Source organism: Mobula hypostoma, chromosome 11 (assembly GCF_963921235.1).
Source record: "Mobula hypostoma chromosome 11, sMobHyp1.1, whole genome shotgun sequence".
Lineage (NCBI taxonomy): Eukaryota > Metazoa > Chordata > Chondrichthyes > Myliobatiformes > Myliobatidae > Mobula > Mobula hypostoma.
The window spans coordinates 45,074,213-45,097,267 of record NC_086107.1 but is presented as its reverse complement, the minus strand read 5'-3'; the positions used below and the strand labels follow the sequence as shown (position 1 = coordinate 45,097,267).

Below are 23,055 nucleotides of genomic sequence, written 5' to 3'. Positions count from 1 at the left end.
ATTTTGTTAAAGTTGGAGACTTCTATTCTCTTGCGCGCATCACACTAGCCTCATGGACAGAAACACAACCACTCGTGTACACTCTTCAAGCAAAACACACGCACGCTCGCGTACCTGGAAGCACCTACTGCAAACCGTGTGCCAAGGTCAATAACTGTCACCTGGGTGTGCGAAATTGTCACAAGCTGTCAGTCTGAAAGTAAAAGTTTCTTTAATACGTCCAGACTCCTGAAACTGCCTTTTTGCAGAGCTGAACAACAGATCGGCTGGAAACTGCTCCGAACTGGACGTTGCGCCGGACTCCCTGTGTGCAATTGAGAAACAAATCGGGGCTTTTGATATAGTTGTGGGTGGAAATCTATTAGTTTTGACTCTATCAATATTCCCAAACTCATCAACGTGGTCGGGGGAGGTGTTCGCGTCCATTTTGTTGCGCTCTTGGGTTTTATTCTGTTTTCATCAATACTTAAATCCAGTATGAAGGTATTTAAGGCATGCCTCACCCTGTAGCATTAGAAGGCGCAGGAAGTCAACCATCATTGCGGACTTGTATCCATTTCCGCAGGTTGCGGTAGGAGCGGTTACATTTAAACAAAACAAAAGTTGTGACATTCAGGTCGGCTCCGTGAAGGAGAAAGGGCAAGACTGGCGCCCCTCCAACACTCGGCTACCTACCTCCCATCCCCATAAAATGCCTATATTTTTGTTCTCGCCTACTGTGCCTCCAACCTGGAACATCATACCATCCTGCCACGAGGTCAAAGACGCGTTATTGGCCCAAATTCACTGACAAGCTGCACTTTTAACAAAGGTTGATTGTACTTGGTCAACCCTGAGTTTTTATTTCCGTTCTTTGTATTTGAGAAGAATCCGCTGATTTACAGCGACCAGCGATTTTGCATAACTCCTTGCATGCCTTAGGTGTTCTCCGAAGCGGACAATCCCTCCCCGTGTAACCAGGTTGCTCCATACTCGTTACGTTGGAGTGTTATTCTCCTTACGCAGTTCTATTTAGCTACAACTTCATGCAAAATGCATCGAATCGCAAAATGACCAACGGGAACTTGATTTAATTTTCAAATACTTGAGACGCTCTCAGTTGTAATATTTAAGTCTAGTTGTTTTCACATATTTGGTATGTTTACTCCCTTTGAACATACCATTAGCTTTAAGAAGCATCTTAATATGAGCGGATTTGGGAAAGAAGCTCCCATTTGATAAGGAAGCGATAGGTGACAGTTCCTACGGACAGATCAACCAGGTCAGAGTTAATATGATGGACGAGTTTGCACTGAAGTTGTGTCAATATATTAAAGCACAGCCATAAAGGTTCGCGTGTGCACAGTCTTGCCTCGAACTACGGGCAATCTCTAGTCACATTTCATTACCATGCTTAATGCACACAATAAATATTAATATGAAAATAATATTAGTCAAGGAAAAATCACTTACTTGATGTTAAAATGTCAATGCAGTCCCCAGAATCGGTAGAAATGTTGCTTGTAAGGTCCTTTTTAAGTTAGAGGCACACTAAACTTTATAATAAATTGAACCCCTCCACTGCGTGTAGTGATAAAGTTTGTGTGCGTGAACCTGGAATGTGACAGCATTTACCCTTATATGTCGGATTCAGATTACGATCAAGGTTCTGCTGTTACACAGCTATCCTTGAATCGTCTGCTAAACGATTGGCACCATGTTGCAGTTTATGAAATGTGGCATTTATACATATTTGTGTTATATTCAACATTGCAGGCATGAAATTAATCTTGAATCTGAATTTCTTTCTGTATGCAGGCAATGCAGATTACTGACCGGAGTGGTAGTTTTCGTGATGGTACCTGTTACGCGTTTGCTAGCTTTATTTCCTTTTCATTTCGTCTAATAATAAAATAAGCTGCCTCAATAAACACTTACCGACCGCAATAGATAGCAAAGCTTTTGTAATTCGGTATCATTTTAACGGAGAGCTGGAAGTTTATCTGTATTGATAACAACTGCCAGGCAAGGGTGAGCAGGGGTCATTTTGTGGCTTTCAATAGAGAGAATCTGCAATATCCGAAATCAAAGCGTTGTTACTTCAAATGTGATTTCATGGGGGGGGGTTGCTCGATGTACTTATAAACTAAGCACCCTTATGGCTGCTGCGTTGTAATTTAATACAGATTGATTACATTACCAGCTAGGTGTCAGTTTCATTGATGTTGCCGTTGATTCCAGGTTCAGCGATATGTCACCTTATACATCATCTTCATACCGGCTGACATCAATAGGTTTAACTCCAGTTGCATAATCAGATTGGGCAGCGAAGTTTCAGATTTATAAAAAAATCCTTTTAAATGTGGTTCTCGCTGCTGGCCACAAGTTCAGAGATAACCTCTGAAAATGCAAGCCCGAGAAAGAAAGTGTAGCCTAAACTGAAAAAAAAGGGAGGGCGTCTGGTGCCTCCCTTCCCTAAATATATTTAATATTACTTTAAGTGCACGAGATAATTGACTTATCTTAGACTGATTATCAAATCTCCGAAAAGTGGCGGACAAAGGGTTAATGTGTAACTCTATCAGATTTCCGAGTTGCACAGCATCGGTAAAAATGTTACACACCAGATGATCGGCGCGTATTTCTCAGTGTTAGCTTTCTCAGCCGTACTCTGCGATCCGAATAACAGCTCCGGCAAACGCCGTTCCCTCATAAATCCAATCAATTATTCTCAATAGTCTTATCACAGCCGCGGAGATCGACCCAGTCGCTTTCTCTCCAATGGTATCACTTTCCGTATAAACGATAGGTATCGAGATCAGTGCGTTTTTTTTCCCGAAGGCCAGCGTGTTTATAATGTGGCGGTTTCTTTAATTAAAATAATAGCTTTTTAAACAAAAAAAAGTTCAGGAACATTAACGCTGAAATTGGCAGATTTTCTGAAATGCGTGGGAACGGCAGAGGCTGTGGTGTGTGTGCGGATCGGCGAGGGAGGGAGGGGAAGTTGGGTTTTCTTTCAGTTTTGATGCGTTACATTTGTTCGCGTTTGCGAAGTTCAGCAATCTCTGACCAGCATGTGGATGTAAATAGCTGGCAGTGTTGTATGTAGCATGAGTTGGCCCGGTGGCTGACCGATCTCTTCCCCTCTTGCCTCAGTCCCTCACTCTCTTCTCTCTCTCTCTCTCTCTCTCCCTGGTTTTGGGAGCAGTAGACATCAAGGCTGGTTGCGAGGGGGGAGCCATAAGATCAATGCCCTGGCCATTCACTTTCTGATGTTGCACGACGGGAAATGCTTTGAATACTTGCGACATGGCCGCTGGAATTGATCGCCAAGATTGACAGCACTAACCATCGCCTTCACTTGTTCCACAAGAGAATAGCAATATTATTTTTCGGCAGCCCATCGGCAACTTCTGCCAGCGATTCGGACACCCCCACCCCCATCACCCCCTATCCATGGCCCGGGGACGCTCCAGCTGACTTTAAGCTCTTCGTTTCAGCTCTTTTGTTTTTTAATACATAACGATTGTTTTAAAATTGTAAAACGATTAGACACATCTAACGACACGGGATAGCTCGGAGCTGCGTCTCGCCAGACTGGCTTCTAAGGTAACCGGGCAAAACCCTTCTGTTTTTGTTTTTGTGTGTGCGCGCGTTGCTTGTTGTGTCTAGAGTCCTTTGCTTGTGTGCATTTCTACGGATTTCTTCTTAAGGGTTGTGCTGTGGCTGGAGGCTGATTTTTTTTCTCTCTCTCCGTTGTTGTTGCGATCTGGTTAGGGTCAGTTTGTGCGGAAAGGACAGCGCGCCTAGAGGTTGCTCCGCTAACAAACCGCACCCCCCCCAACTTCAGATAGTCATCTACAATCTAAAAATCCTCGCGAGTTACTGCAAATTGAAATCTTTATGCTCCCCGTACACACATGAAAAAGTCTCCCCCTCTCCTTAGCAACCCCCTATTCTTTCCTTCCGCGATCCGCTCTTTACGCCAAACCGCACGCTTTGGAAAGCGATCATCCCATACGCTGGGAATCAGAGTTTTACCAAGCAATCCGGGGTGGAAAGGAATTCAGACCCCGGCGTTTCCGAATACAAGTGGGGAGATAAGATTTTCGGGAAAGCTATGATTTCGTTTTGATAATAATAGTGTCGCAGCACCTTCAATAAATAACGCGAAGTTTAGTTTATGGTGCTCTGGTCATCCGTGCAGTATCGAAACAATTAGCAACAGTTTCCTCATACAGACAGGCGGCAATTTCGACTCTGTCCACACAGCGGTACTAGATGTTAAGTACCGCCCGTGGAAAGCCTCTGATCACAGAATTATAAAGTTGCAATCTGGACGCTTAAGATGCTGCCTGATGTTTATATTAAACTATAGTTTTCAAGAAAAGAATTTATAAGGTTGGCATTTCTGTGGTTTTATCCATTCCCGCCTTTGTCTGAGATAATCTCTTCTTTAGTAAGTTCTGCTGGGGTCATGCAAATTGACCTGAGAAGAATGCACAAGCACGTAAATTAAAATAAAACAGGCATCCAGAGACCGAACCATAAGGAGACAATACCCAACCTTTCCATATAGCAGACTTACTTGGCGCGATCACGCACTTCTGTCAACTACAGGGGCCAAACGTGAGTCGGAAAATTTATTTTGAAACACCACTGATAAAATTATTTTTGAACAGTACTGAAATGTAGGACTTCACGATTTCCCCCGAACTCAATGCATATCGATTAGATAACAATGACAGTATTGTTTAGAAAGTTTTATGTAGTTTTATATTCATGCACCCAATTTCCTTATAAAATCAGAGTATTTATGTTTTGTTTAGCGTCGATCTCATCTTTAAATTTGGTTTTAATTTTAATATGGTATACATTAATGCATTTTCTTAACAAATACACACTTTAAATTAACTTGGGGTGTTTCTTTCTGCGGCCCCATCGGTGACGTGTTGTTTGTAATCCGATTAAGGTATTTTTCTATGAAATATTACAATATCTGTTCCCCCCATTGCGTGAAAGAAGGAAAGCGTTAAATGATATCTCTAAATGGGACATTGCCTGTTTACCAGTCAGAAGTCCTGATGTTATCGATCTGATAGCTGACTTTCCTTAATTCGCACTTTTATGGTTGGAGAAGAAGAACGAGAGAAATTTGAAAAGACAATTATTGTCGTGCCTGTTACTGTTTTACCTCGGTGACGGGAAGGGGGGGGGGCAGTGTGAAGAGGAGAGAGTGAATGTGAAAGTTGTCTGGGGAGAATAGATTAGGTCTTTCTGACATTCGGGTCAAGGGTGTTTCCCAAAATACTGAGTCAAAACTTTCACCAGAAATAAAAAAAAGAATTCGCATGTTGAGCGCAGATAAGAAGCGTGTTTAACCACATCACATCTGTTTATTGAAAGGTTTTGGAAGTCATTTGCAATATTACATCTCTCCCATTTTATTTAGCCTGACACACAGACCACTTTCTGAAATGATGCGAATATGCTCAAGAAATGTCATCTTCGACTGATTTTAAAATGTCATTATGAAAACGGTTTACGTGACTTGGCTATACCTTTCTGTGCATGGTTTAAAATAATATACTTTTTCTCTTTATGATTTGTATCTGTTATTCATAAATAGACAAATTAAATGGTAAACCCAAAGGTAAACATCTCGATTAAACTCTAGTGATGAATTGTTAACTGTATTGAAACTATTTATTAGAAATTTCACCTGATAGACATATGTAGAAAACACAATACTTCAGTTTTTCTACCGTGGTTACGACTAATCGAGAATTATTCCGAATAATTATATATAATGAGAGTCTCGCTGGAAGGTATTTGCATGATGTGTGTACTAAACAATCCTCTTATGTTAACAGCAGTCTTTAAAAAAGACGTGTTCTGTTTGCTTTCATGTGATTTCTCTGCACAGCAAACGATTATCAAGATAGATTTTATTGACCGTTCCTATAAGTTATCGAGACGCACTTCATTTAATAACCATTCTTCATTATACATAATGCAGCTAATGCTGTAAGACTGTTTGTAAAACAATACCCTGGCTAGTCCTAGTGTTAGGGAAAAGTTGATCTGCTAATGGCATTTTGTTTTGAACAGCTGCCTGACTTGTTGCTTGCTGTTAAAGTAACTTCCCTCATAAGGTATGGTGGCACTGAAGCTGAAAGGATGTCCAAATGGCACATTTATAATTAGATTGCAAATTCAGCAGATTGTGTCCATACTACAGAGCTAAACTGCAATGTCTGGGATCTCAATAGAGGCGTCTTAAAAAGCGACTGCACGGAGTCTTGGGTTATTCTCTTTTCACATTCTTCAACCTCTACAGCCGCGAACAGCAGGGACACTTGATTAAGGCAGTATATATTTCACATAATAAACACCTACCCAGGAGCTACAAGGCTAAAGTTTGGAGTCAACAGCGGGGGTGTGATATTTAAATTGTTGACAGATATAGACTCTGCAACCGCTATATACCATAGTTTAGTTCATATTCAACATTCTACAGCTCAGGTATAATTAATTATAGTGAAAAGCAAATTAAAAAGCGTTCATATATTCAGATTTTCAGAATTTTAGAAAAGATCACTATTCAATATTGAATTTATAGTAGTTTACAATCTGATATTTTGTACGACCTGTGGAATATAAACTGGATACTCAAATGCCTAATAAAAACTGAAGCCAAAGTTAGACAATAATAATAATAGAGATTTAGGAATATCCATTAAGCTAAAATAAACAAAGAACAATTTTGGAGTAATTTTGCATTTCCTAATGTACCGTTTATTGATTGCTGCTGACTACCAAAAATCTCATATCATTTCAACATAAGGTTTTTTTTCCAAATCAGTTATTTGAACTGCGATCATTTACAAATCAACCTAAGATTCAGTATCGTTTACACTTCAACCCTCAGCCAAACTACAGTTTTTTTGCATATTCACATTTGGAATGATTTAAACTGCAGCGGCAATCATTATTGTTTGTCCAAGAAACGCGTCTAATTTAAAGTACAAATTGAACTTAATGAGAATATGAATCAAAGGCAAAATTGCAAAGGGACCATCAGCAACTTGCAATTCAACATCATCGTCATATTTTCCATGAAATGAAATTCTGAATAATTTAGAGGTAGTGGGAACTAAATGGACAGCATTCTTCTGAAGTTTAAAGTAAAAATCAAAATTCTAGAAACATTTTAACTAGTAAGACAGAAAATAAATTCTCTTTGCTTTTGATGCGCTTGGCAGTATCGATGTGCTAATGTAGTTTGTATATCACCCAATTTCGCCGGGGCCCTGGATAATTAAGGTGGAAAATGTACATATACTGTACCCTAAACCCTGCGATTGGAGAAAAAAAAGTTGCTCCTTCTTAGAGAGCTTGTGCCGCTCCAGCTAATAATTTGATTAATTATTATGATGGAAAGTAAATACTTTTGCGGACTGCCATACGACGAAAGTTGCACCTGGTTAAAATAAATGCTCTCAAAATAATAATGCCATTTGATGGAGAACCAATAGCTATGAAAATTGTACATTTTATTCTGCAGAGCTCTGGGAAAATGTTTGTTTAACGTGCAATTCAAATATAATTTTTGAGCTAAATACTTTAGCTCCTTGATGCAGGTTAGCATTTCTAGGGTTAATTGACTTATTGTACCGCTCGAAAATAAACCGTGACGGATATAATCCAGGTTATTATAGAGTCATTTTATTTTCTTTTTTTTCAGGTCAAACTAATAGGTTTGAAAGTTGCCTTTGCAGTGTTCACTTTTAAAATATTTTTGTAGTTTGAGATGTTTCAGTTAAGGTGTGCAATCGGAACCTATGATTCTGTCCACCGACCCCTATCTACTATCCCACCGCCTCTTTCAGATGAGGAGCGCAGATGACTTCCCCCTTAAAATAACTCATAGACTCGAGATATCACCGTATGCAGCGTATTTAGATTTTGCAGGTGCTGCAGACCCAGTTTATGCTCGCCTGAGAAGTGAACTAGCCCCGCCTAGTGCTTCCTGAGCACCTTTTTTGTGGCGCGTCCATTCAAACAATGCTTGTTCCTTATCCTTGTCGTTTGGACCGGACAGAAAATCTGTGCAAGCGCAAAAGGGGAAAGAATGGAGGAAGAGAAGCGAGTGAGAGGAGGGAAAGGAGAAAAAAGGAAACAGAATGAAGAGGAAAAACGTGCTGGTAGCCAACGGGAAACATTAGAGAGAGAGAGAGACACGAGAGCAAATGCTGAAAGAAGCTGAGTACCGCGAAGGGAATGATCGAGAAAACACTTCTCCTTGACACAAACAGTTCAGTTGTAGTTGAAGAGCAACTGTGAAAAATTAAAAGGAGGTTACAAGCGACCGGGATAGGAGTGTGGGCTGTCAGACAGGGTTAAGGTCGGGACTGGCTGACAGAGTCTCAGATTTCCCGTCACAGCGGGCACAAGTCAAAGCAGCAGTGCGAGTAGGTCTGAAAGGAGATTGTGGTGCCGGGGTTATTCAATTCAACCTAACGCCGTTCACAGCAGTTTAGCCCTGCAAGATGCGAATATCCAACACAAATACGCGCAACCAAAGGTCCCATCATATATACTTAAAATTGTTTGACATGATATTGGATTGAATCCCCCTCATTTCCATTAGAGAATAGACGTCGTTCGCGAACGGCTTTTTGATTTTGATTAGTTTAACAAGCTCTCTTGTGTAGTACTCAGTTGTGTGTGATTTTGTTCGTGCAGCAGCTTGGAGTTGGTGAATCTTTGGCGATTTCTCCCTCTAGGCTTGGCAAGCACTCAAGATGTGATTTTCGCAAGACACTTTCTTCTGCAAACGGTTCCAGCCACAGATCCGTTCATTCTGCAGGCTCCAGAGACCGAAGCACCAGCCGCAGCAGTAGTCAATAGTAGCACGCACCACGAAACGTACTCACCAACTGGCCGTGTATTAGGGAGAGACTAGAGTCAAGGGAACTATCCATTTCTCTGGCTTCTCTAGAACAGGTCATAAAGTTTCGAAAAGTACGCATACTGTATTGTCGTGAATTCAAACTAACCCAGTCCAAAGAGCAAACATTTTGGAGTTTTCAACAATGTATTTTTGAAAAAGTGTGCCAGCAGCTGGAGATATATAGGAACAATTCTTACTGAGAAAACACACGGAATAGTTCATAGTCTGTATGGGGCCCATATATTGTCTGCATATAGAAATAGATGAACTCTCTTTAAAATAGTGTTATTTCAGTATTAATAGTGTTATTTAATAAAATAGGATTTTTCTATTTTTCAAAAGTGAGGAACAGACACGAACTGAACGTTTTCTTAGGTTTTCTTGTCTCACGTGTTTGAAAGCGTTGTGCTCCCTGACGCCTTGATCAAGCCCTGAAGACTTATTCCAAGGACGTAATGGAAAACAATCGTCAATTATATGGAATCTCTGTTGCTTCTATTATATTTAATCGTTGGTCTTTTTTTTCATTGAATAGCTGAAAAACAATTGAGACAACTATGACTTCATTAACATGTCGAAGTAATTATTTGCTGACAAATCATATTTCTTATTAAACATGCAATACTCCAGTTTGTAACAGGAGACTAATCATAAGCAAAACATTAGGTATACAAACGGAATAATGTTTAATTATTTAGACTCTAGGGAGAAAGTGCCCATTCCTGAAGTTGATTGTATATGTGTATGTATTCTTGACATGATGCAAATATGCTTCTATAATCCTCAGAGAGTTCAATTGTAATTAACAGATCCCAAAGCTGCATCTTGTGCACAGTCATACAGCTGCATTTTTAAAAACTGTAGTGTTTAAGTAGCACTTAACTCTTATGCTTTATTTAATCTGTAATCCAATGGAATATGTTGAGTTCATCAAGATGCAAGATATATTTTATCTGGCTATTGACTGTATTTGAGATCTACAGCAGTAAACTATTGACTGCAGGATTGTAGAGTGATTAATTGACTTATAATACCCAAAGTCAAAAGCTGAGAGTATTATTGTACAACAGAGGTCAATTCTGTGACCTACCAACCAAAGATTCAGTTTATGGACTGAAAGTTGTGATCACTATTAACTGGACAGAATATTTATTTTAAAATGGGAATCCACTTGACTGATAAAGAGTCTGCTATGACAATTCTATGGCTTATAGCCTCTGTTCTTTTGTACACGGAAGTCATCTATTGCAGACAGTTGCTTGTTGATACTAATTCAAAATCAGTGATATAATTTTTTCTTTCCATGAAGGAATGAATCTTCCTCCAATTTGATTAGAGTTGTAATTCTAGATTCAGTAGAACAGATTTACTGTTATCTCTAGGATTTTAGTTAAAACATAATTGTGGGTGTAAAGGCGTTTTGCAGTGTTTCTGTTTGAATTGTAAAGTGCAATAATTATGAATATTGCCCTCATGGCTTACACTTGCTAAGAAAGAAAGGGAGGTTTAGAAATCTGATGTGGAATTTGAATAGCTATAAGCCTACTACTGAGTGCAATTTCACGAGTTCAGTATATCACACAAAATGCATATTGCCATATTCATTTCTTTTAGTTTAAGCCTAATTTTATTTTCTTTTTTGCATATTGGCATCAAATAAATGCGTGACAACACGGGAAATATATACCAGATGTATTTCATGCCTGAAATCTTTCCTGTCATTAGAAATATAATTCTTGTTATGTCATCCTGGGTTTGAAATTTATGTCTCTCAAATGACTAGACTTGATTATTCAAAAACGACAAAATAGTGAGTATATCCAGAATCTATGAAGCAAAGACTGGGCACTGGCACTTTCTCACATCTTCTGGGTGTAGCCTAAGTTGGTTGAATGATTACAGTTTTATCCAATATTTTCTGGTCTCAAGTGCCATTCCTGATGGAGTATGACTTACAGCTTTTGGACACTTTCTATTACCAACCCAAATTTATGATTGGTGGTTCGTAGCTTGATCATCAAGAGAAACACAATTGAGTTTGATTTTTATAGAGTGCCTCGATGTGCACTCTCCAGCAGGGGTCATAGGATAGGATTCAGAGGTGAAAACAAAAGTTTTTCCTGAGCATATCTTGCTCATGACATTGTCCCAGTTGAGATCACATTACTCCAGGCAGACCAGGATTTAACTTGGAGCATACCTTGCCCTGCTCCATATGAGACTGTATAGTACATTTACCTGGGGACATTAGGAAGCTAAAAATTTCTTATTAACCTGAGATAATATTGTAACAATCATTAAACATACAACGCGAATATCATCATGGAGAGAGCAACAGCTAAAAATCCTTCAAATTGAATAATAACACTTTTTAAAGATGTAATGCATGCAGGAAGTGAAAAACACAGTTGCTTGGGATCAATCTCAAGATAATAGTCACCCCTTTGTTCTGTACACAGATTATTGGGTAACATCGAATTTTAATTAACCAACACACCTGAAATAATGCCTCATATTAATGTAAATCATTGACTCAACGTGTATTGATGGACTAAAAACAATTCCACTCTATTTTAAATGAACTGAGTTGACCTGGTAGGTCATAGCCTTGTAGAAAGTTGCTATAACATGGTTGACAGGACTTGGTTAAGGCCTTGCTCCTGCCATTCACATTAGGATGTGATAAGAGCTCAGTTAATGAAGTATTTACATTATTTTAGCATTTGAGACAAGCCCATTACAGTGAGACCCCTCCATATATTGTAGCATTTTGTGCATCTATTGAAATGTTGGCTACCTTTTTATTAAAATGCAATGAATTATAAAGGTAAAGATTAACATTTCACATCTACATTGAAACATACAGTGAAATACATCACTTTGTGTCAGGTATCACCACAGTCCAATGATTGTGCTGAGGAACTCTACAAGTTTTGCCACACCTCCGGTGCCAACATTGCATGCCCTCAACTCACTGAACTAAATTTTAACTGCATGTCTTTGTAATATGAGAGGAAACTGGAACACGTGGAGGAATCCCACACACTCACACGGAGAACATAAAAAATCCCTTACAGACAGTGATGGGAATTAAACCCTGTTCGGTGATGCTTGGCACTCTAAAGGGATTGTGCTAACCACTATTGCAAAAGAAAAATATCCTGATCAGTTTTAAGAATGCAATTTAACAATTCTATCACTGAAAATCATAGGGTTGCGCTTCCTTGTGTACAGGGGATCCCTCGCCTTCTAGTGAACCACAAAACGCTTCTGCAACATTTAGGCTGTTAGAAAAGATGAAATATGAATGCAACCCAGTCAATGATATAAAAGAGGGTACCAAACGATTTTTTTTCAGTTACATGAAGAGTAAAAGAAAGGAGAGAGTGGATATTGGACTGCTGGAAAATGACGCTGGAAAGGTAGTAATAGGGGACAAAGAAATGGTGGATGAACTTAATAAGTATCCTGCATCAGTCTTCATTGTGGAAGACACTAGTAGTACGTCAGAAATTTGAGAGTGTCAGGGAGAAGAGGTGAATGTAGTTGTTATTATTAAGGAGAAGGTGCCTGGGAAGCTGAAAGGTCTGACGATAGATAGTCATCTGAACCGGATGGATTATATCTCAAGGTTCTGATAGAAGTAGTTGAAGAGATTGTGGAAGCATTGATAATGATCTTTCAAGAATCACTAGATTCTGGAATGGTTCCAGAGGACTGGAAATTTGCAAATGTCAGTTGACTCTTTAAGAAGGGAGAAAGATAGAAGAAAGGAAATTGTAGGCAGTAAGCCTGACCTTAGTGATTGGGAAGAAGCTGGATTTCATTGTTAAGGATGAGGTTTTGGGATACTTGGAGGCACATGATAAAATAGGCCAAAGTTAGCATGTTTCCTTCATGCAAAATGTTGCCTGACAAATCTGTTAGAGTTCTTTGAGGAAATAACAAAGGAGAGTCAGTGGATGTTGATAACTTGGATTTTCAGAAGCCTTTGATCAGGTGCTACACATGAGGATGCCTAACAAGATAAGAGTGCATGGTATTATAGGAAAGATACTAACATGTGTAGGAGGCTTTTTTGGTTGGATGCTGGTGATTAGTGGCATTTCCCAGGGATCAGTGTTGGGACTGCTTCTTTTATACGTCACTGATTTGGATGATGGAATTGATGGCTTTGTGGCCAAGTTTACAGATGATACAAAGATAGGTGGAGAGGCAGGTAGTGTGAAGCAGGGAGTTTACAGAAGGACTTAGTCAGATCGGGAGAATGGGCAAAGAAGGGGCAGATGGATTATAGCGTGGGGAAGTGTATAGTCATGCATTTTGGTGGCAGAAATAAAAGCGTGGGCTATTTTCTATTTTTTTGAGGAACTGACAGCCAAAGTAGACAAAGGAGAGTCAGTGGATGTTGCTGCACATAGGCTGGTTAACAAGATAAGAATCCATGGTGTTATGGGAAGGACTATAGCACGGATAGCATGGCTGTCTGGCATGAAGCAAGGAGTGGGCATAAATGTATTCTTTCCTGGTTGGCTCCCGGTGACTAGTGGTGTTCCACAAGTGTTGGTATTGGGACTGTTCTTTTCAACTTATATGTCAGTGAGTTCGATGACAGAGTTGATGATTTTGTAGCCAAGTTTGATGACAATACAAAAATAGGTGGAGGACTAGGTAATATTGAGCAAGCAGGGAGTCTGCAGAAGGATTTAGATTAGGAGCATGGGCAAAGAAGTGGCAGATGGAATATAGTGTAGGGAATGTATGGTCATCATGCATTTTGGTAGAAGAAATAAAGGCAGAGACTATTTTCTAAGTGGGGAGAAAATTCAAAAATCCGAGATGCAAAGGGACTTCGGAGTCCTTGTTGTGTAGGATTCCCTATAGGTTAACTTGCAGGTTGAGTTGATGGTAAGGAAGGGAAATGCAATGTTAGCATTCATTTTGAGAGGAATAGAATATTAGAGCAAGGATGCAGTGCTGAGGCTTTATAAGGTATTGGGCAGTCTGCACATGGCGTATCATGAGCAGTTTTAGGCTTCTTATCTAAGAAAAGATGTGATGGCATTGGAGAGGGTCCATAGGAGGTTCGCGAGAATGATTCCGGGAATGAAAGGGCTATCGAATGAGGAGCGTTTGAATGTGCTGGGCGCGTACTCGCTGGAGTTCAGAAGAGTACATGGGGTACAACTTAAAACCTCGTGAATTTTGATAGGCCTAGATAGAGTGGATGTAAAGAGGACGTTTCCTATAGTGGGTGAATCTAGGACCATAACAGAACATCCATTTAGAACAGAGATGAGGAGGAATTTCTTTAGTTGAAAGTGATGAATCTGTAGAAGTCGACAGCTGTGGAGACCAAATCATTGATGATCTCTTGATTAGTCAAGGTGGCAAAGGTTACAGGGAGAAGGTAGGAGAAGTTGGTTGAAAGTGAAAATAAATAACCATGATGGATTGGCAAACAGACTCAATGTGCCAATTGGTCTAATTTTGCTCCTATGTCTTATGCTTATGCAGTCAGTAGCATAGATCACAGATATTTTCCCTATTAATAAGACAAGGTCATTCTTTATAAGTAAAAGACCATACTGACTGTTAAAATGTTCGTGCAAAGGAGGCCCAGGCTTCATCTGTGAAAAGAACAACTTGTACACAGTGAGCAAAATTAATCAGTTTCATGCCTTCTCTTCACCAAAAGCTTAACACCTCCAATAAAATGTTCAGTTATTTCTATGAGAAGCTGTAACATTCTGAAATATAGCTCTAAGCCTTAAATTTGTGTGGTCTGATGTTAGTGTGTAAATGCTGCACAAATCTGTATGAAATTCTTCAGTGCTCTATTTTAGTGGTGTCATTAAATCATTCTGTATCTTTAATCAGCACTAATATACTGTACATTAAGATCTCACCATATAATTTCAACAGTATAATGTTATTCACTTTGAGCTAAGGACTTGTTAATAATTTAAATCTATTATTTATAATACTTTCAGGTTTTGTGCAATGCAGTTTTTACTTTAAATATGTTGATACTTAGAACATTTCCTTAAGATTTAATCAAAGCCCTAGAGGTGGCATTTTCAGTCATCTGTACATTATTGCATTGAATAGTGATATGATCCATGCACAAGTCATATCTGGATCATTACTACTGAACACCCATATATCAAGAGACCAATATATGGATAACTTGAGCTCTGGAGGTGACGATGGGTGGGTGGATGAGAGGTAGAGTCATAGAGTCACAAAGCATGCCCTTTGGCCCATCTAGTCCATTCCAGGCCATTAATCTGCCTAGTCCCATTGACCTGCACCCAGACCATAGCCCACCATACCCCTCCCAACCATGTATCTGTCCAACTTTCTCTTAGATGTTGAAATCAACCCCACATCCACCACTTGCACTGGCGGCTTGTTACGCACTCTCACGATCCTCTGAATGAAGAAGTTTCCTCTCATGTTCCCCTTAAGCATTCCATCTTTCACCCTTAACCCATGACCTTTAGTTGTAGTCTCACCTAACCTCAGTGGAAAAAGCCTGCTTGCATTTACCCTATCTATAGCCCTCATAATTTTGGATACCTCTATCAGGTCTTCTCTTAATCTTCTACATTTTAGGAAATAAAATCCTAACCTTTTTAGCTTTTCCAATAACTCATGTCCTGAAGTCTCGGCAAAATCCTTGTAAGTTTTCTCTGTACTCTTTCAAACTTATTTACGTCTTTCCTATTGGTAGGTGACCAAAACTGCACATAATACTTTAAATTAAGCCTCACCAATGTTTTATACAACTTGAACATAACACTCCATCTCCTGTACTCAATAAATTGATTAATGAAGGCCAATATGCCAAAAGCTTGCTTTACAACCTTAATTACCTGTGACATCATTTTCAATGAATTATGGATCTCTATTCCCAGATCCCTCATTTGTACCTCACTCCTCAGTGCCCTACCCTTCACTATTAAAGACCTATCCTGGTTGGTCCTGCCAAAGTGCAACAGCTTACGCTTGTCTGGATTAAATTCCATCTGCTATTTTTTGGCTCATTTTTCCAGCTGGTCCAGATCCTGATGTAAGCTTATATAGTCTTCCTCACTCTCCACTAGACCCCCAGTCTTGATGTCATCAGCAAATTTGCTGGTCCAATTTACCACATTATCATCCAGACCTTTGATATAGATGACAAACAACAATGGATCAACCACCAATCCCTGTGGGACAGCACTACTGACAGGTCTCCACTCAAAGAAGCAACCGTCTACCACTCTCTGACTTCTCCCACAAAGACAATGTCTAATCCAATTTATTATCTCAACTTGAATGACAAGCAACTGAACCTTCTTGACCAACCTCTCATATGTGATCTTGTCAAATGCCTTGCTAATGGCCATGTAGACCGCATCCACTGCCTTACTTTCATCAACTTCCTTGGTAACTTCCTTGAAAAATTCTATAAGGTTGGTTAGAAATGACCTATCACACACAAAGCAATGTTGACCACCCCTATTCAGTTGCTGTCCATCCAACTACTTATATATCTGGTCCCTTAGAATACCTTTCAATAACATTCCAACGAACTGATATTAGGCTCACTGGTATATAATTTCCTGGCTTATTCTTAGAGCCTTTCTTAAACAATGGAACAACATCAGCTATCCTGCAATCGTCTAGCACCTCACCCGTGGCTAAGGATGATTTAAATATTTCTGCTAGCACCCTTGCAATGTCTGCACTAGTCTCCCACAGGATCTGAGGAACACCTTGTCAGGTCCTGGCAATTTATCCTGCCTAATTTGCCTCGAGATATCAAACACCTCCTCCGTTGTAATCTGTGTAGGGTCCATGACCTCATTGCTGCTTTGCCTCACTTTTATAGACCCTGTATCCATCTCCTGAGTAAATACAGATGCAAGAAATCCATTTAAGATCTCACTCATCTCTTTTGTCTCCATGCATAGATTACCATTTCAATCTTCCCAAGGACCATTTTTGTCCCTTGCAATCCTCTTGCTTTTAATGTATCTGTAGAAGCCCCTAGGATTCCCCTTCACTTTGTCTGCTGAGTAACCTTTTAGCCCTCCTGATTTCTTTCTTTAAGTGCTGTCTTGCATTTCTTACACTCTTCAAGTACCTCATTTGTTCCTACCTGCCTATACCTGCTATGAACCTACTTTTTTTTTTCTTAACTAGGACCTCAATATCTCTCTAAAGACAAAGTTCCCTAAAACTGTTATCCTTGCCTTTTATTCTGACAGGAACATAAAAACGCTACTCTCAAAATTTCACCTTTGAAGGCTTCCCATTTACCGAATGCACCTTTGTCAGAAAACGATCTGACCCAATCCACACTTGCCAGGTCCTTTCTGACACCATTGAAGTTGGCCTTTCTTCAATTTAAAATCTCAACCCATGGACCAGACCAATCCTTTTCCATAATTGCTATGACTTTGAAACTATTGGCATCATGAACACTGATTGAAAGTGCCTGCCTCATTCCCTAATAGTAGATTTAGTATCGCACTTTCTATGTTGGGACTTCTATGTACTGATAAGGAAACTTTCCTGAACACATTTGATAAATTCTATTCCATCCAGACCTTTAACTGTATGGGAGACCCAGTCAAAATGTGGAATGTTAAAATCACCAACCATCACTACCTTGCTTCTTGCAACAGTCTGCGATCTCTCTACAAATTTGCTCCCCTAAATCCTGCTGACTGCTTAGTGGTCTATTCCATAATCCCATTAACGTGGTTATACCTTTCTTATTCCTCATTTCTACTCATAAAGCCTTACTTGGCGAGCTCTCCAGTCTGTTCTGTCTAAGCATTGCTGTGATATTTTCCCTAACTAGATGCTACCCCACCCCCTTTAATCCCTCCCATTCTATCACGTCTGAAACAACAGAACCCTGGAACACTGAGCTGCCAGTCCTGCCCCTCCTGCGACCAAGTCTCACTAATGGCTACAATATCGTAATTCCACGTGCTGATCCAATCCCTCAGCTCACCTACCTTTCCTACAATACTCCTTGCATTGAAATATATGCAGCTCAGAAAGTTAGTCTCACCATGTTCAACCTTTTGATTCCTGTCTTTGTATATAGGGTTAATAACATTTTTCTCAACTTTCTGTTCTGGCACTCTGGTTCCCATCCCCTGCAACTCTAGATGTGTGACGAATTCCAGTATTAAAGTTACATTATACTTCTGGAGTCAGGTGAAATCTCATTCTGCATTACAGCACTGAGATCTTCCCAAGGTGGTCACCGGAAAACATTTATGCTTGATGTTGAATGGAACAGAAAAGTAGTGCATTGATATGGCAGGTTTAAAAAGCACCCAAGCAGGAGACTTCCATTCTCTGAAAAAATTACTGCTAATTAGTTTTAACGTGTATTTTAGGAGCTCCATCCACCATAATATTTAAAACCTAGCACAGCTCTGCTTCTATGCAAGTATAATGTTATGAATTTAGTTAGTATAAAGTGACATTATCTAATGGTGGCTGATTCCTGCCAGCTTTCCCATCTTTTGTTATTCAGTAGCAAGCCCTTTAGCCACCTCCACATTACTGATCAGAACAAATTTAATTGGCTGATTTTGTGGCTCTACATCATTTTGTGTTGATGTGAATCTCACCGGACCACGAGAATATATTTTGAAATTAATGAAGGTGGATTGAGAGTTGCACTCTTGTATCTAAGTTTGAAGCTTTTGGATTAAAGTCTTACTTCAAGCAATTATGAACAAATTAAGATCGACCACTGTCTTAAAATTCACAAGAATCTTGTATTAGATGTGCAGAAGATTGGGAAGACCAAAGCCTTTGTCTTGGTTCTTGTTCACCTTCTGATCTCAGCATCGGACACCAGTAGCTGTCTAAAATAGAACTATTGTTCACAACATTTATTTGACCTTAGTTGAACATAGTATCATCAAGTTTGACAATAATACTTCCATTACAACTGACTGTCTCCTCCACAGCTCATCTGCTGATGAAAACTTAATCCACAGTCTTTCTCCCTCTATAAATGGCTGCCATAATGCACTCTCATTCTACTCTTTGTGTACTTTATGTCTCCAAAGCCCTGTCATACATGTCCCAGTCTTCACCACACCTTGTACATCCATGACCTCAGTGCTGAGTGACTGAGTTGAATTCTGGTGAAACTGCAATGCAAGTTTGCAATTATCATTCTTGTTCTTAAATCCATGTCTTGCCCCTCTATGTATCTGTAATCTCTTCCTGAAGAGCGGGAGAATAGGACTAATGGGTTTGCTTATCCATGTGCCAATCCAAGAGTTTCTGAGATGCCCCAAATGTATCCACCTCCACCACCAACCCTGGTAGGGCGTTGCATGCACCCAGCATTGATATGATAGGATGAATGGCCTCCTTTTGTGCTTTAACAATTCATAAATGTATGATTTTAGATAACCATGCTTCTCTAATTCTGACCTCTTGAATACATCCAAGACAAATTGAATTGCATTTAATTGACAACTGTGTCTACACTTGCAAATTTTCTAAGCTTTAATTCTCTTCTATTGCCTTTTTAGCTTTCTTCCCTCAAGACTTCCCATAAGATATTTTCTTTGTCCTGATGATCATCTACACCTGCAACTTATGTGACCACAGCCAAATTTCATACAACAGGGAATATTACAACACAGTACAGGCCACCTTGGTCCACAATTTTGTACCTACTTGGAGATCAATCTAACCCTTCCTTCCTACAAATCCTTCACTTTTTCTATCATCCATGTGCCAGTCAAAGAGTTTCTGAACTGTCTCTAATATATCTACCTCTACCACCAACCATAGCAGGGCGTTTCATGAAACCACCACTCTCTGTATAAGAAGTGTACTTTGATATCCACCCTTACTTTCCTCCAATCACCTTAAAATTATGCCCCTGGTATTAGAAATCATGCCCCTGGGATAAAGTCTCTAGCTATCAACTGAATCTTGCCTCATATCATCTTATATACCTCTGCCAAGTCACTGCTCATCCTCTTTTGTTCCAAAGACAAGAACCCTTTCCTGCTCAACTTATCTTCATAAGACATGCTCTCTAATCCAGGCAGCATCCTGGTAAATCTCCTCTGGACCCTCTCTAAAACTTCCATATCCTTCTGATAAGGAAGTGATCAGAATTGAGCACAATATTCCAAGTGTGGTCTTCCAGGATTTTATGGACCTGCAGCATTACCTCTGGGCCCTGGTACTCAGTCCTCCAACTAATGAACGACAATACGATGCTCACACCTCTACATTATAGGTACTATATAAATACACATTGACGCTGTCCATACCACAAACAGTGTTTTCAGATGAGATCATAAACTAACTGCACTCTCAGGTAGATGCAAAAGTTGTCACTTTGTGATGTGCTGAGCTTGTGAAAGATGAATCATAAATCACGATTGTGAGTCTTTTTCTCTTCAGCTCTAAATATTTCTCCCACTGGCTCCCCTCTAACAATAAAACGTGATATGTTTTCGAATGCAGATATCTGCAGCTGTATTCACATTTCAGCACACAAGCTATTTTAATGTTTTTTAATTCAAAAAAAATGTGAAATTGCCATTATAATTTATGGTTGTTGATCCCTCATTCTTCAATGTAAATAATGATGTCAAACTGAAACATATATACAAAAGCAAACAGAAAGTAGTATATTCAAACAACAGGAATTCTGCAGATGACGGAAATTCAAGCAACATACATAAAAGTTGCTGGTGAACGCAGCAGGCCAAGCAGCATCTGTAGGAAGAGGTACAGTCGACGTTTCAGGCCGAGACCCTTTCGTCAGGACTAACTGAAGGAAGAGTGAGTAAGGGATTTGAAAGTTGGAAGGGGAGGGGGAGATCCAAAATGATAGGAGAAGACAGGAGGGGGAGGGATAGAGCCGAGAGCTGGACAGGTGATAGGCAAAAGGGGATACGAGAGGATCATGGGACAGGAGGTCCGGGAAGAAAGACAAGGGTGGGGGTGTGACAATTTGACATTGAACTTTATTGGAGGAGAGGATTGTGTATTCACTTGGAGCATGTTTACAATGTGTCTCCGAGACAATTTGCCACTGGCAATATCCAGGTTGTGTACTTCCCGTCAGTCAAATTAAAACACCTAAACTACACAGCTCTGTGGAGTCTATGAACCAAATACCAGTACTTCACCAGAACTGCTGTTAGAGACAGTGTAAAATCCAATGTAATCCTTTTTGGATTTCCAAATACAAAGCACAGTCAGAGTCCAAACTGGGAATACATTGCTCATTGGTCTTATGTCCCTTGTTTGAGTACAACTTCCATGTCAACTTTAACCGCACCATAAAAAGCAGCATTACTAAGCTGTCCTAGAGTGCAACCACAAGTGTAAACAGCAGGCGAAGGCTAACAGACATTGTTCTAAGTACCATTGCTGAATCTGTCAGTGATTTATTTCAAAACTGCAATTTTCTAAAGCTCACAGTGTTCTGCAGAGGCAGACCTTGCCTCTTTGGCATTGGTGGGGCTAATTTATCAATACACAATTCAGCAGTAAAATGAGGTTTAAATGCTTCTCTTTTTCTCAGTAAAGGCCCAGCTTTCAGTCCAGAATTCAACCTTGTGGAAACACTATTTGTGGTTTTATTATTTTCACTCTTTCTCCTTTTACTTGTTGTAAGTTGTAATTTTAGGACACTGAACGTATTTGGTGATAGTTATTACAGCTGAGATTTGATATACACACAGGCAATTTATTAAAGTTTTGTGAACTGCATTTTAATGTTAAAAGAGCAGTGATTTGGTGCCCTGGTATTTGGTGCTTACATCAGGTATGTGTTTATCTGCAGTCGACTGTGCTCTGTATCAGTTTGCATAGCTTAAAAAAAATAATGTTTAGGTCTGGTATGTTAAAAATTGTACAGACCAGCACTTCACACCTTAAAAAGGCAAAGCTTCTCTGCAGTATTTTATTCTGTCCTTGTCTTTTGAGAGCAGTACAATTCAGCATTTGGAAGCACTGGAATGCTATTTGTTCTATTAAATTTAACATAAGAGCTAGCTGTAATGCTAAAATAATAAAAACAGACCTATTTTCATCATAAATCCTATCTCAAAATATAATTATGCCTGTTGGAGTTTTAGCTACATGACTAAATGATGTACTGTATCTAATCTGCATATCTTTTTACATCTGGAAGCTAATAAATTCCTTTAGCAATAAGGTTTTTTTTTAATGGTGTAAAATGCACTTTCCATCTTCATGGCCATCCACCCAGCAGTTTCAAATAATTATATTTGCAGATAGTTTATTACGATAACAGGGACGACTTTACTAAGAACTCTGATTTAATAGTCTTGCATTCTAGAAGCTTGAAAATGCTTTGTACTTTTGAACCTTTTGTCCCACAGATTTTGCTTATTCTTTCCACATTCCTCTAAGATATAACAGAATGTAAACATTCTAATTCTGTTTAATTAAATATTCTATGTTTTTGAAAAGAAAGTTTCACAACTAGTTTTAGTAAAGAATGAAGATTGTTTTTAAATTAGCACTTTCATTTGCAGTTTTTTTTAGATGGTTCTTACATTTTTTGGAATGATGCTGCATTTTAAAAAGCCATATGTGTATCCTTCCAGAGTAAAATAGTTTTACGAAAAATAAGTTCACGGGGTTAATCCTTGTGTAAACTCATTTGAAGAGGCAATTGTCTCCAAACACTATAATGAGGTTAATGGTGGAAATATATTTTAGCAGTTAACATTTCAGAACATCAAATTGGGCAGAGGCAGACATTAGGGATGATATTATACAGATACAGTATTGGGAGATTATGTGTATCTCATTAGTTTAAAGCTGAGAAGGATAACGTGGCTCAGAATCCTGATTTATTTGACTGCGATACTTTGAAAAGAAAATTAGGTTTTTTTCATGTGCACATTTGAGTGATAGTGATCGAACTGTTACTTGGGCTTTTCAATATTACTAGCAGGAAAATTTCTGTTCTTGATGCTAGTATGTCTAGAGCTTCTAATAGCTTCTGTTAAAACTACACTTCTAATGCTACAAATTATTTGCCTGTATCTTCTTTTGAAAAATAACTAAAGAAGTTATGTATTTTT

At 39.2% G+C, this 23,055-nt stretch overlaps 1 protein-coding gene across 16 annotated transcripts in view; it reads left to right on the top strand.

Annotated features, from left to right (window-relative positions):
* Positions 1 to 23,055, top strand: part of sox6 (SRY-box transcription factor 6) — a 630,558-nt gene that overhangs the window by 980 nt on the left and 606,523 nt on the right. For 14 of the 16 annotated variants that reach the window (XM_063061919.1, XM_063061914.1, XM_063061906.1 and 11 more), the window contains exon 1: positions 2,642 to 3,588. The exons of 1 other annotated variant lie outside the window; for it this stretch is intronic. The gene's annotated coding sequence lies outside the window, so the exon portion shown is untranslated. Of the gene's footprint in view, positions 1 to 2,641; positions 3,589 to 3,914; positions 4,609 to 23,055 lie in introns of those variants that run through there. One more of the 16 variants, XM_063061907.1, reaches the window with a different exon arrangement.